Here is a 13,026-nt window from a genome sequence, read left to right as displayed (position 1 = left end):
ATAACTGTATAAAATTGGGGAAGGCAACACAACATCAGGGATAATATCAGGAAATAACAGTGTCCTGAATATGGGGAAATATTGGCGCCAATCCTGCTTTTAAATGGAATAAGATGAACATACTTTCTTATACGATAGGGATTCCTATCATTTTTAATGCCATTGCCCCCCCCACCATTAACTAAGGGGTCTGTGGACCCCCCGGTTGGAACCCTCTGTTTTGGAATGAAACCCTGACCACACCTTCCTTGTTGCTTGAAAGCATCGAATCATTGCAACATAAGATTAATCAGTAAATGAATTTCCTCAACATTTGAATGCATGTTCCCACATCATCCTCGCAACTATGCCCGGAGAATAAAATACATTCCCACAAATAATATCTGATCCAAATTCATAACTATTTCACAAATTATGAAAGATGCCCTTGAAAAACAAAGAAATCTTGTACATCATATTCTGGAAACAAATTGTAATTTCCTATGGCTATTTTCATGTCTCTTGCTATCTGAGTGAAACAGATGTCACATAATTTCAGAAAACTGGATTTCGAACATATACCAAAGAAAAATTGTTTGTGTATCTAAAGTATATTGCTTTTGACATTAACTAATCTTTTGTTATTTTGCAAGTATTGGCAAAATTGAGTGATTTCAACTGAAACCATATGATCCCAATCTGTAATCTGTAATGCATCAACGTGCACTCATTATAACGCAAACTAAGTAACATTTTACGCATTCTGGGCCATGTCTTTTGCATCAGAAGAACTTCCATTGACAAATCTGTCTTCCAGATTTTTGTGAAGAAAGTCTAGGGAGCTGTCAAAAAGAATGAGTTTCAAGCTATGTGGAGCTTGTTACATGTTGTGCTTGCCATCAAGTCCTGGCTGCAGTTCATTTTTAAAGTTTTACAATATTTTGCAAAAATACGCAGTTTAAATAAACAACACTTAAGTGCACGTTTCAAATAACAGTCTCTTTTCATCTACTGAATTTCAATGGCAGTGATTTTTCAATGTGAATAAAAATTTCCCTGGCCGTTTAATTTGCTTTTGCTTTCTTTGTCTTCCAAACATTTACCAATAGCTAATGTAGATTAATTATAATTCATTATGTCTCCCCAAGGCTTTTCTCACATAAAAGGCGAGGTGTGTTCAAGGTAAAATATTTTTTTCAAGGACTTGACTGTAAAAAAGTAATACATTGTCAAGTGTGAACTATTTACCTGAGTGCCCCTGTAAAAGAGCTATAAAATATAAATTGGACCCATCAAATATTTTATTTGCAAAGCTTGTGGTTACCTTAGGTTTCACTTGGTACTGTCTTATCAAAGAATAGGTGGAGCCTCTGTGTGCTGCCTACATTTTTAACTTCATATGTCAGCAGTATGTCCTCAAAACCTCAAAAGATTTGAGAAATCTTATTAAATATTGCCTTATGAAAAATAAATGAACCTCCGAGATTTCTTTGTCCCTCTTTGCTCCAGATCGTTTCTTTAACGTTGCACCAAGCTCCTTTTTTCACTGATAGCACAATGTTGCACAGTGAAATCTTCTCCTGTCTGATTAAAGGGGCCAGAACTTAATGCCAGATCATTTCTATTGAGTTGCAGGCTGGATGCTAGTGAGCGGTGGTGGGTTGGGAATGGGGAACTGAGACTGATGAATGAGAGGTTCACCTTCCAGCGTTCAGGTCTACTTTTTAAAAAGTCTGTGTATTTTTAAAGCTTTGCTGTAGCTTTTCACCCCTGGACACAATTACAGAGGCAGTATTATGTCCAGAACTTACCAGAATGTCATTTCTTACTTTGTAAGCATAAGTATAGTTTAGGAGGTCACTCAGCTAAAAGAATGTCACAGTTGAACTCTATGCCAATCTCTTCTAATATTTACATATTTACATTCATGGTTTTGTGACTGAAACAAATCAGAAGTAGTCATTCTGGTTGAATTGCTTTCCTTTGTGGAATTGCTGGCCATGTTAGTAATGTTGCTACCACTGTACTCAGTATTCCCATTCACTAGCTCTGACATGGTGGGCATATTATCTGCAAGATTTGCTGCAACAACTCACTGAGATGAACAACAGAAAACACTCAGCAGGTCGGACAGCATTTTTGGAAGGAGAAATATTTCAGGTCAGGGAAAATGTCTGAGTTTTCACCATTTTCTGTTTTTATTTCAGATTTCCATTTAAAAATTTTTTAACTGACTAAACTTATTCAGAAAATAACTCCCTTTTACAAACTCTCCTATTAAGAAGAAGAGAAGGCCACTACTATGGGAACAGGAGCAGTGCAAATCACTCCTGAACTGAGTTGGAGGCATGCTAAAGTTTCTTCTGAATTGGTGTCTTGGAATCCACCTCCTGACACAGTCACCATCAGAGCTGCAGAGGACTTGGTGAAAAAAACAGCCACCATTGTATCTGAACAAGAAAGAGCACCCATTGTAGCTCTCTTATGCTGCAAGTAATCCCATCATTGTTCTGGCTAATTATAATGTAGTTTAACATTTTTTTGCAGTTATCTCACATGTCTGTAACTGAACTCTTCCCAGCTCGGCCGAGATGAGCTAATCCAGTACTTCAACATCAGTCAAAGTAACTCTGTTTTGCAGCTTGATTCACTTGCATGAAGATGTGGAAGGATGGTGAGGAATAATGTACAGTCAGGTGAAGAGTGTTGCATGTTCTGATGTTCCATTGAGAACATGCTTCCAGTTGTAAGAAACTGGTAAAATCAAAGATATTTTCTGGCAGTGCATTCAGTGGTTAAGATCTGGAGACCCAGATGAAAGGCAATGGTTATTTTTGTAGAGAAAGTATTACAGACCAAACGAGATTGAACTAAGAGTGCGATAATTTATCCCTGAGAGCAGTGATTCAACCGGACACGTTCTGAGCTGTGGCACACCATGATTTGACATCCTGATAGACATCCTGTTAGCTCCCTTCATTAATGGTAGTCCTTGTATTCTAGTCTACTGAGAAGCATGCTCTAGGACACACACATCCCATCACATCCGAGAGCTCCCCATTCTCCCACTTCTTAAATTATGTGTTTCTGTTTAATTTTCCTTAACCTCTCCGAAGATTGAAAGAGGTTGCATCCTTATGTCCTCTTCACAGCTTGTTTTGCTCCTTTTCATTGTGTCATCAGTGTATTTAACAATTACATTTTTGGTGTCTTCATGCAAGTTATTTATATACATTGTAAAAATGTGAGGTCTTAACACCAGCCCCTTATTCATCACTTCTTGCCAACCAGAAAAAGACCCCCTTATTGCAACTTTCTATTTCCAGCCAATTGTCCATTCGTCTTCACATTATAAACTTGCGTTTTCTCCAACAACTGTTGAAGCATCATCTTTTATAATTTGTGCCCAACTTGTAGTTTCCTGCTTTCTGTCTCCTTTTATGAATAATGGAGTTATATTTGCTCTGGGATTTTCCCCAAATCCAGTGAACATTGGAAAATTAAAGCCAATGCTTCAAGAATCTCGTTAATCATTTCATTTAATATCCTAGGATAAAGCCTCAGTATCACTTCCCTGGTGATTACAACTTCGCTGAGTTCCTGTCACCCCTCCAGTTCCCAGATTACACCTATAGTGTATTGGAGATGAAGACTCCATTTTTACAGTGCACTCTGATGAAATTTGCCTATTTAATTCATCTGACATTTTTTCCCCATTGTTACTTCTCCAGACTTGTTTTCTATAGAAGCAACATCCACTTTATTTTTTTTTAATTATCTATAGAAACTCCTCCTATTTGTTTTTACATTTATGGATAGGCGAGAATGGAGAAGGGCAGCTGTATGGTAGAAGAGATTGATGGAGATCCTGATTTTAAAAAAAAGCCATGTGAAGGCCCTGTTGAATTTAACAGCGATATAAGACTATTTTGTGGCTATTATCCAGCATGGTTGATAGGCTGGTCAAATACGTGAACAAGTTGTATAAAACAGTAACTAGGGACAGCTCCAGCTGTCAGTGTTTTTGGTGGGGATCAGAGGCTGGCAATAGATTGAATTAAATATCACACCTTTTTTGAAATAAGTGATTTAGAAGGTAGTAAAAAGAATGATTGAGGGCTGTTGCTGAAGCTGATTGATGGAACAGCAGGAGTGATGGTGATTTACTGATGGGTTGATTGAGGAAGTTGTGGGACAGTAGAAGCTCCTTCTGGACAACACGAAATGCTGTCAAAAGTGCCAAATGATGGCTAGTTTTACACCTGAATTCCCCAAGCTATCATAAACCCATGTGGCAGCAGCGACTTTTGCAAATATACTATGGCGCCTGATTTTAAAAGCTTCAGTGAATCTGTGGATAGGGGTGGAAAGCAATTTATTGGTGTAGAAAATTAAGGCAGGGTATATATGGTCGATTGGCAATATGTTATGAAATTTCTTATAAGTCCATAAGACATAGGAGCAGAATTAGGCCATTCAGCCCATTCAGTCTGCTCTGCCATTCATTATTATCCCCCTCAAACACATTCTCCTTCCTTCTCCTCATAACCTTTGACACCCTCACTAATCAACAATCTATCAAACTCCACTTTAAATATACATAATAACTTTGCCCTCCATTGGTGCTGCCCTCCAGTGTTTGGTTGGTGGGATGACAAACTGGATTGCTTACATGCATTCATACTGCCGGCAACCCCGTTTTCTTGCCAACAGCGCTCATGCACCATCACTTTACAGGACATGTCGCTCAGGGACTCGAGCCATTTTTTTTGTGAGACTGTATATCTACTTGTCGTCTTAACCAGTGTATGCTAATGTGCCTTGCGCTGTGTATGTTTTGCACCTTGACTCTATTCACATATAATTAAACGGTAGTTAAATTTGAACTTGAGCTTGAATGCAGCTCCCCTGCCGTCGGTCTCGCCAATGAACCAGTGAAAAGGACTTGCAGTATTTTATATTACCAATGTCCAACAGAGTCTTGCGATCACATTGAGAAATGTCAAAGTCAATCACTTTGCTGGAACGTGCACCGCCTCGGTACAGTGGAACACAATAAGTCTAGGCAACAACACAACGGTACGCAGTAAGTCCAGCTCCATCGCTATTGAGCAACTCACTGATGGGATATTTCTGCAGTACTTGATGCTCTTAGTGACCAGCAGTGACTTGTGATCATTAAAAAGACTTACAATACACTTTTGATTGGATCCCGGGTGGTCTCTGCTTCTGAGTGCACCACCACCTTACTGGATTGATAAATTAAATTTGTAAACTTGTGAACATGAATGAAATGAGATCCAACCAAGCTGCACTTGTGAAGAATAGAAACAATACTTGGGTGTCCTAATAACAAAATATTCTGATTAGATCTGCTCATGAAATTAGGTCTCAAAGAACCAATACTGTTAAAACAGATCTCATGAGGATTACTTTTTCACTTTTTGGGAGCTTGTTCTGTATAAATTGGCATTTGCATTTCCTTTTATGACAACAACAATATAAGTATTGTTTTTTTTTCATTTTGTCAGTCATATTTCTTGAAATACTGCCCCGTAATGCAGATGTTTTGGAGCTGGGTTGGCTAATGCTGAGGGAATCTCATGCAAAGTATTTTCTGCGTTCCTGGTAAGCACAGGGATGAATGCTGTGAGACCTCTATCCTTGTTAGATCTGACAAGGGACTGAAGTTATTTCAACTGACCAATCCAACAGAACCACTGAGAAAGCAGATTTGTGGATTAATTTGGAAGAAGCTCTTTAGAAAGTGTAGGAATTGCACTTCTTTATGATTATGCACAGAATATTCACTGCCAACTAACTCCCTTCTGTTCCAGGTGTGCCTTGACCTTTACGGCTAGGCATGAATCCAAAGAAGAAATGCTGAGGAAAAAATAAAGTTATGGGAACACTTAATCATGACCTAAAGTCATTGAAAAGTGACAGAAATTAATCAATTGCTCATACAGGAGTCCCAGTGTGATTCAGGCCAGAGTAATACAAATATTATCCTGCTTAAAAGTAAGTGAAAAATGCATTTAAATATATGGCTCAATGGCTCCATTTAATATCAGAGAATGTATACAGTATACAATCTGAAATTCTTACTCTTACAGACATCTACAAAACGGAAAAGAAAAATCCCGAAGAATAAATGACGGGAAAACGTTAGAACCCCAAAACCTCCCCTCCCCATCCCACGTACAAGCAGCAGCAAAGCATTAGCCCTCCCCCTTCCTTTTGCCTTTTGGTGATACAGCTGTGCAAACACTTAATATGTTTCTACTAATTTGTCTTTCTCTAACATAATAGAGCTTATAACAAAAAGGACAGACTTTTATTATAGATTGGAAATTTTCTTTGACTCCCGATCCATAGTGAGAAGATATGTGGCAGAGTGCAATAATATGCAATAAAGGAAATAAAGGGCATGTAAGCTAACGGGTGTTAGGCATGACCCATCATTTGCCTCTTTCCATGCTGGAGGACCCCAAAAGGAGGCAATGAGAAGGCCCTGAAGCCAACAGCTAGTCACGTTCCCTATCTTTTTCCATTTATGAACTCTGTGCTTATGGTGTGTTGGATCTTAGGCTAAAACTTGATAATATGATAGATTATAGTCGTAGTCATATTCATAGACTTTATTGATCACAGGGGAAATTGGTTTTCATTACAGTTGCACCATAAATAATTAAATAGTAATAAAACCATAAATAATTAAACAGTAATACGTAAATTATGCCAGGAAGTAAGTCCAGGACCAGCCTATTGGCTCAGGGTGTCTGACCCTCCAAGGGAGGAGTTGTAGAGTTTGATGGCCACAGGCAGGAATGACTTCCTATGACACTCAGTGTTGCATCTCGGTGGAATGAGTCTCTGGCTGAATGTACTCCTGTGCCCACCCAGTACATTATGTAGTGGACGGGAGACATTGTCCAAGATGGCATACAACTTGGACAGCATCCTCTTTTCAGACACCACCGTGAGAGAGTCCAGTTCCATCCCCACAACATCACTGGCCTTATGAATGAGTTTGTTGATTCTGTTGGTGTCTGCTACCCTCAGCCTGCTGCCCCAGCACACAACAGCAAACGCTGGCCACCACAGACTTGCAGAACATCCTCAGCATCGTCCGGCAGATGTTAAAGGACCTCAGTCTCCTCAGGAAATAGAGACAGCTCTGACCCTTCTTGTAGACAGCCTCAGTGTTCTTTGACCAGTTCAGTTTATTGTCAGTTCATATCCCCAGGTATTTGTAATCCTCCACCATGTCCACACTGACCCCCTGGATGGAAACAGGGGTCACTGGTACCTTAGCTCTCCTCAGGTCTACCACCAGCTCCTTAGTCTTTTTCACATTAAGCTGTAGATAATTCTGCTCACATCGTGTGACAAAGTTTCCTACCGTAGCCCTGTACTCAGCCTCATCTCCCTTGCTGATGCATCCAACTATGGCAGAGTCATCAGAAAACTTCTGAAGATGACAAGACTCTGTTACCACCAGATGAATTAGGAACGAGGAATATCAGAGTTTACATTTCAATCATGGGGTTTAAGTTAGCAGTGTGCTAAACTAATATATAAATATATGCCCTAATTTCATAAATTTCTTGATTTGAGGGATATGTCAGCTTAAAATACTGAATTAATTTATAGGAAATACTCCAGTTCACTGTGACTATATAGCTTTATAGCCTGGTAAACTTTGCATGATCCTAACAGTGTGTTTTTTACGGACTATCTAAAATAATATATATTTACTTTGTCTCCTACCTCTGTGGCCTCCTTGCATCACAAACAATCACCAGATAAGAGATGGCAGATGACCTTTTCCAAGTCTCTGCCAATGTTGTTTTTATGGTCAATACATATTGTGCTCCCTGATGTCACCTTTTTCCCAAATTCCCTGAAGGAAAATGCTTGGTCTTTACTGCCACATTCCTTCTCAATATTCTCTCCACCACACCTCCCTTTCTCTTCAGTTGACAATTTCTATCTTTTCCTATAGCGCTTTATTAACTTTGATTCTTCTCGCTACAGATGTTGTTGAGTATTTCTGTCTGTTTTTATCTCAGAGTTTTGGTGTCTGCTAATCCTCACGAAGAAAGAAATCAGAAGTTATTTAGGTGAATCACTGAAATTATCCACTCTCTACTGCTGTGTAGCGTACTATATAGCAGTCAGTAATGCTGACTCATAAAACAACAAACTATCAGAAATCGCCATGGTGTTCCATATTTGTGAATAAATGACTTTTATTTAACTTTGAATTTTTTGTTTCAAATATAGTCTTCATTATTTTGAAGACAGTATTTTGTCTTCATATCACTCTGTTAGAAAACCGCTTTATTTGAGCACAATGCCATATTTTGAATTCCATTTTTCCTTGTGTTCCCTACCAGATTATACAGAAGTTGCTGACTAATTAGAAATGGTAAAAACAAGGAATATTTCACACAGGGATGTTGTTTAATGCAATTACACAGTCCTTGGTATATTTTTTAAGCAGTAGTTGATTTATAATTTATGTATAGGTTAAAAATTCTTTAGTCAAACAGAGAAAGTTTAGAATATTACACCTCCTGTGCCTTTGTTCAAGCAACAAGCTAGATGATACGACACACAGTGCTTGCAAATTATGGAGGTGGATAGAGAAGCAGATGTTAGCCTAACTCACTGATAGCACAGTCATCTCTGCGGGTGGTGAGGTCAAGCCTCACCACTGAGAACTGCATGCATGATCTAAGTGATAAGGAGATTTGGGACTGTCGTAAATGCTTTATATGTCCAGCTTCCTCTGTTTTATCAATAATAATTTTTAACAGCCCTCTCATTGCAGGAACTTGGGTCATAGTCAGTGCATGACAAAACTGATAGTACAATATCACAGGGGCATGTCAGATTTGATAATAAAATGAATGATTTATGGAAAACTGGATGGATGCGTGAAGCATAACGGGGGATGTTGATAGATGAGATGTAATGAGCAAAGGATGAAGTTCATGTCCTCAGCCTGAATGATCAGGACCATCTATGCAAAGCAGACAGATAGTCAATTGGCAACCCATTTCACACCACACCTATCAAGCTTCAGTAGAACCGGAAATCAGACAGGGTACAAAACATTCTGTGGGTTCCCCATTAATCTGCTTTGCACAATGGCATTGGTCTCTATGATCAGTGGTTGAAATGAAACAGACTTTGAAGTCGTGAAGTTGATCAACAGAGATAACAAAACTGTCTCTTTACTCTCTGTATCAAACCCGGTAATTCTGATTATTTTCTATGTTCAGATTCTGTTTGTTTTATTTGGGGTGTTCATTTGGTCTGCAAATTATCATGATATCTTGAATTGTGTTTTCAGATTGCATAATTGCAAACGTACAGGAACTGTTTTGCTCTTGTAAAAGAATCTGCATGTCTGAGAATTGCAAAGCCTTTAATTCCAGATGAAATATTTGTTTATTCTTCCCAGGAGGGAGGAGGCTTACAATAAAACAGAGAAGCATAATATAGTTAAAGATTGAACAGTCTATGCCAAAGTCTGGGTGTGTCAGGTTTGGAGTAGTTTACAATAACAGGAAACAAGAGCCTGCTGAATACAAGACACCATGTTGTACAGAATAAGTTCTGATATAATCTGCAGCTAGTACTACATAGCAGAACACAGGAAGTTACAGCTGCTGGTAACAGCATTTTCAACACACAATACATTTAGTTCTAAGTTGTTCATTTACTTGAATTGCCAACTCCCTCCATTATCCCTCTGAACTCCCATTTACTCCTATGCAGTCACTAGGTTCTCTAAATGCATTTCCTTTTTAACAAAATGTGATGTTTCTCAGGAGTGTTTTTCCCCAAGAATAGAAATAAATACAGAATCTCATATGTGCGTTGATAATTCCTTCCACTCACAAAGGATGGCGGAAGGTGAGAATTCTCTTCCGGAAAGAGCAGCTGCTATGATTGATTGTCTGAAATGGCTATTTTTCTGCTAACCAAGGGAACTGAGGGCAAACTGGAGTACAGAGTTAGGTCACAGAATATTCACAGTTCTACTGAAAGGTGAAGGAGACACGAGTTCCAAGGGAAATCTGCTCCAAAGTTCTTAAATTGGAAAAGCTGAAATAAAAAGTCACAACCACAGAGGGATTTTTGAAGTTGAAAAGGGTATAGTAAAAAATTAAATCAATCAATCAATCACTATTTACTGGTTGTGCCAATCATAAGACTTACATTCAAAGCAATAACTAAATTTATTTGAGACAGACAGATGTAGGGAAAGAAGAGAATAAAGAAGTTTATTATGTGACATAAGCTCCATAATTCAATATTTGATTATTATAACAGAATGATAAATTAAGAGAATACAACTAATAACTAATGACTACCAAAGGCCCACATGTTCAATGTGGACAATGTCATTTGTCTGGAGTTTCCGTGGAGATCCTCTAATCTCCTGCCATAATGTAGGTAGATAGCTAAGAATTATACATCTTACAAGATGTGCTTATGCTGTTTCTGCTCATCTTATGCCAAAGTTATGCTGATAGATCTGGCGAACCACTCTTTTCAATCTCTGTGCTAGCAAGCTGAGTGGTGGTCATTGTTTAGAGTTAGAACTCTTAGTTATGATTCAGAAGGTCATGGTTTCACTCCGGCAATCAGATCATGAATTAGAGATTGAGAATTTCTTGTGGGATTGAGAATGTAACAACATTAGATTTAGAACAGGAGTAGACCATTTATCCCTTCGAGCCTTCTCAACCCTTTCATGATGTATCTTCTATCTTAATGCATTATCCCCCATATTGATTAATTCCCTCAATGTCCAGAAATCTATTGATCCCTGTTTTATCTGAAGACAATCCTGGCATTCTTATCCATCAACACACATCAAAGTTGCTGGTGAACGCAGCAGTCCAGGCAGCATCTCTAGGAAGAGGTACAGTCGACGTTTCAGGCCGAGACCCTTCGTCAGGACTAACTGAAGGAAGAGTTAGTAAGAGATTTGAAAGTGAGAGGGGGAGGGGGAGATCCAAAATGATAGGAGAAGACAGGAGGGGGAGGGATGGAGCCAAGAGCTGGACAGGTGATTGGCAAAGGGGATATGAGAGGATCATGGGACGGGAGGCCTAGGGAGAAAGACAAGGGGGGAGGGAAACCAGAGGATGGGCAAGGGGTATAGTCAGAGGGACAGAGGGAGAAAAAGGAGAGTGAGAGAAAGAATGTGTGTATAAAAATAAATAACAGATGGGGTACGAGGGGGAGGTGGGGCATTAGCGGAAGGTTGAGAAGTCAATGTTCATGCCATTCTTATCCATCATTTCTCTCAGGAGAGAGGAAAGATAAAACTTCAAAAAGAAATTTGGTGTTCTCTTAATGTCCAGTCCAACCTTTAATCCCCAACAAATATCTAAAACAGGTAATTAAGTTATCTAATTATCTTAGTATTGATGGTGGTGTAGTTCATGAATTGAACTCATGTTTGTACAATAAAAACACTTCATTATTTGTAAAGCTCCTTGGAGTGTCCATGAGCAAAAGAACGTAAAATACAGATGAAGCAACAGTCTATTTAGCCCCATGTGTCTCGTCAGATATTCAATATTATGAAGGCTGGCATCTTACACTAGCACCACCTTTCTGCTCTAACTCCATGACCTTTAATTCCCTTAATAACTTAAAAATAAATCTATCAATTGCTGACTTGAACATACTCTGCAATTGAGTTTTCAGAGCTCTCTTGAATACAGAGTGCTGGCATTCACTAATTTTAGATAAGAAAATCCCTTTTTATCCCTTTCCAGAGAACAGACCGCTTATTTTGAGACTCTAACTCCTGATTCTAGACACCACAGTCAAAGGAAACATAAGTTGGGCATCCACCTGGCCAAGTCCCACAAGAATTTTATGTTTCAATGAGATTACTTCTCATTTTTCTACAGCACCAGAGAGAATAGATTTCATTTACTTAATCTCTTCATTTGTGAAAAGCCTGGTATTCCTGGAATCAATCCTCTCGCTATAGCAAGTAATGCTTCCTTCAGTAGTGGAACAAAACCTCTACACCGTATTCCAGAAATGGTCTCTGGAGCTCTGTGTAATTGAGGCAAGACATCTCTTGTACACAAATACTCCTGTAGTAGAGGCAGAATACCACTTGGCTTCGTAATTGCTTCCTTTCCCTGCATGTAAATATTCTGTGATTTGTGTACTCACTAAAAATCATCTGAGCCAAAATATCTTTCAATCCTTCTTCATTGAAAAATAAATTCTTTGTCTTTTTTTTAACTGAAGTGGATGAGGTCACATTTTTCCATATTATCTTCCGTTTGCCATGTCCTTGCCCATTTACATCTGTGAAGTTGTTCTTCTACTTCAAAACCCACAGTGCCATCCAGTTTGGCATTATGAAATGTTGTGGATAGCCTGATTTAAATCCAAATGTTTCTTCAATATCGTGCTTACATTTAGTTTATAAGAATATGAACTTTTCTTTGTTTAGTTTTGAGTCAACAGTAGTTGTCCGGATAAGTAGCCTGACAACTTCTAAAGCAGCTCTGGAAATTTATCTATGCCATGATTCTTGACTTAAAACTCAACAGCCATATGTGCTTTTGGACTCGATAGTTATTCAATCATGAAATCTACTTCCTTGTTATCGCTTGCTTTTTCCCCAACTTCCTTGAAGACTAGCGGAACATCCAGTAAAACAGCTATCAATATCCATCATTAGCTGTTCTGATATCTATGTAACGTATTGGAAGAGTGATTCATCAGAGGCAAGCTAATGGTGTGAAATGGGATTCATAAAAGAATTCTAAATACACAGCTGGCTTGGAAAGATTTGACATGTTAGAATGTTAGTTTGCAACTAACATTCTGAACCAGTGTAACATCATGTTCTTATTAAGAGGTTACTTATGGGTATATCAATTTTCCATTTAAGCAATGGAATATGATATTTACTCTCCCAGCATTGTGTAAAATAAATTAAATTCTCACTCAATTTCTTTTTTGGGAAATTCATAAGAACATAGTAAT

At 38.5% G+C, this 13,026-nt stretch overlaps 1 long non-coding RNA gene across 1 annotated transcript in view; it reads left to right on the top strand.

The window, feature by feature from the left end:
- The window catches only part of LOC134350472 (uncharacterized), a 40,530-nt gene extending 32,334 nt beyond the window's left edge, over positions 1 to 8,196 (top strand). The window contains exons 3-4 of the long non-coding RNA XR_010018904.1: positions 5,817 to 6,000; positions 8,055 to 8,196. This is a non-coding gene — a long non-coding RNA (uncharacterized LOC134350472). The remainder of the gene's footprint in view (positions 1 to 5,816; positions 6,001 to 8,054) is intronic.
- Positions 8,197 to 13,026: the final 4,830 nt, after the last annotated feature.

Source organism: Mobula hypostoma, chromosome 8 (genome assembly GCF_963921235.1).
Source record: "Mobula hypostoma chromosome 8, sMobHyp1.1, whole genome shotgun sequence".
Classification (NCBI taxonomy): domain Eukaryota; kingdom Metazoa; phylum Chordata; class Chondrichthyes; order Myliobatiformes; family Myliobatidae; genus Mobula; species Mobula hypostoma.
Note: the sequence above shows the minus strand (reverse complement) of the source record. Positions and strands in the feature narration are given on the sequence as shown.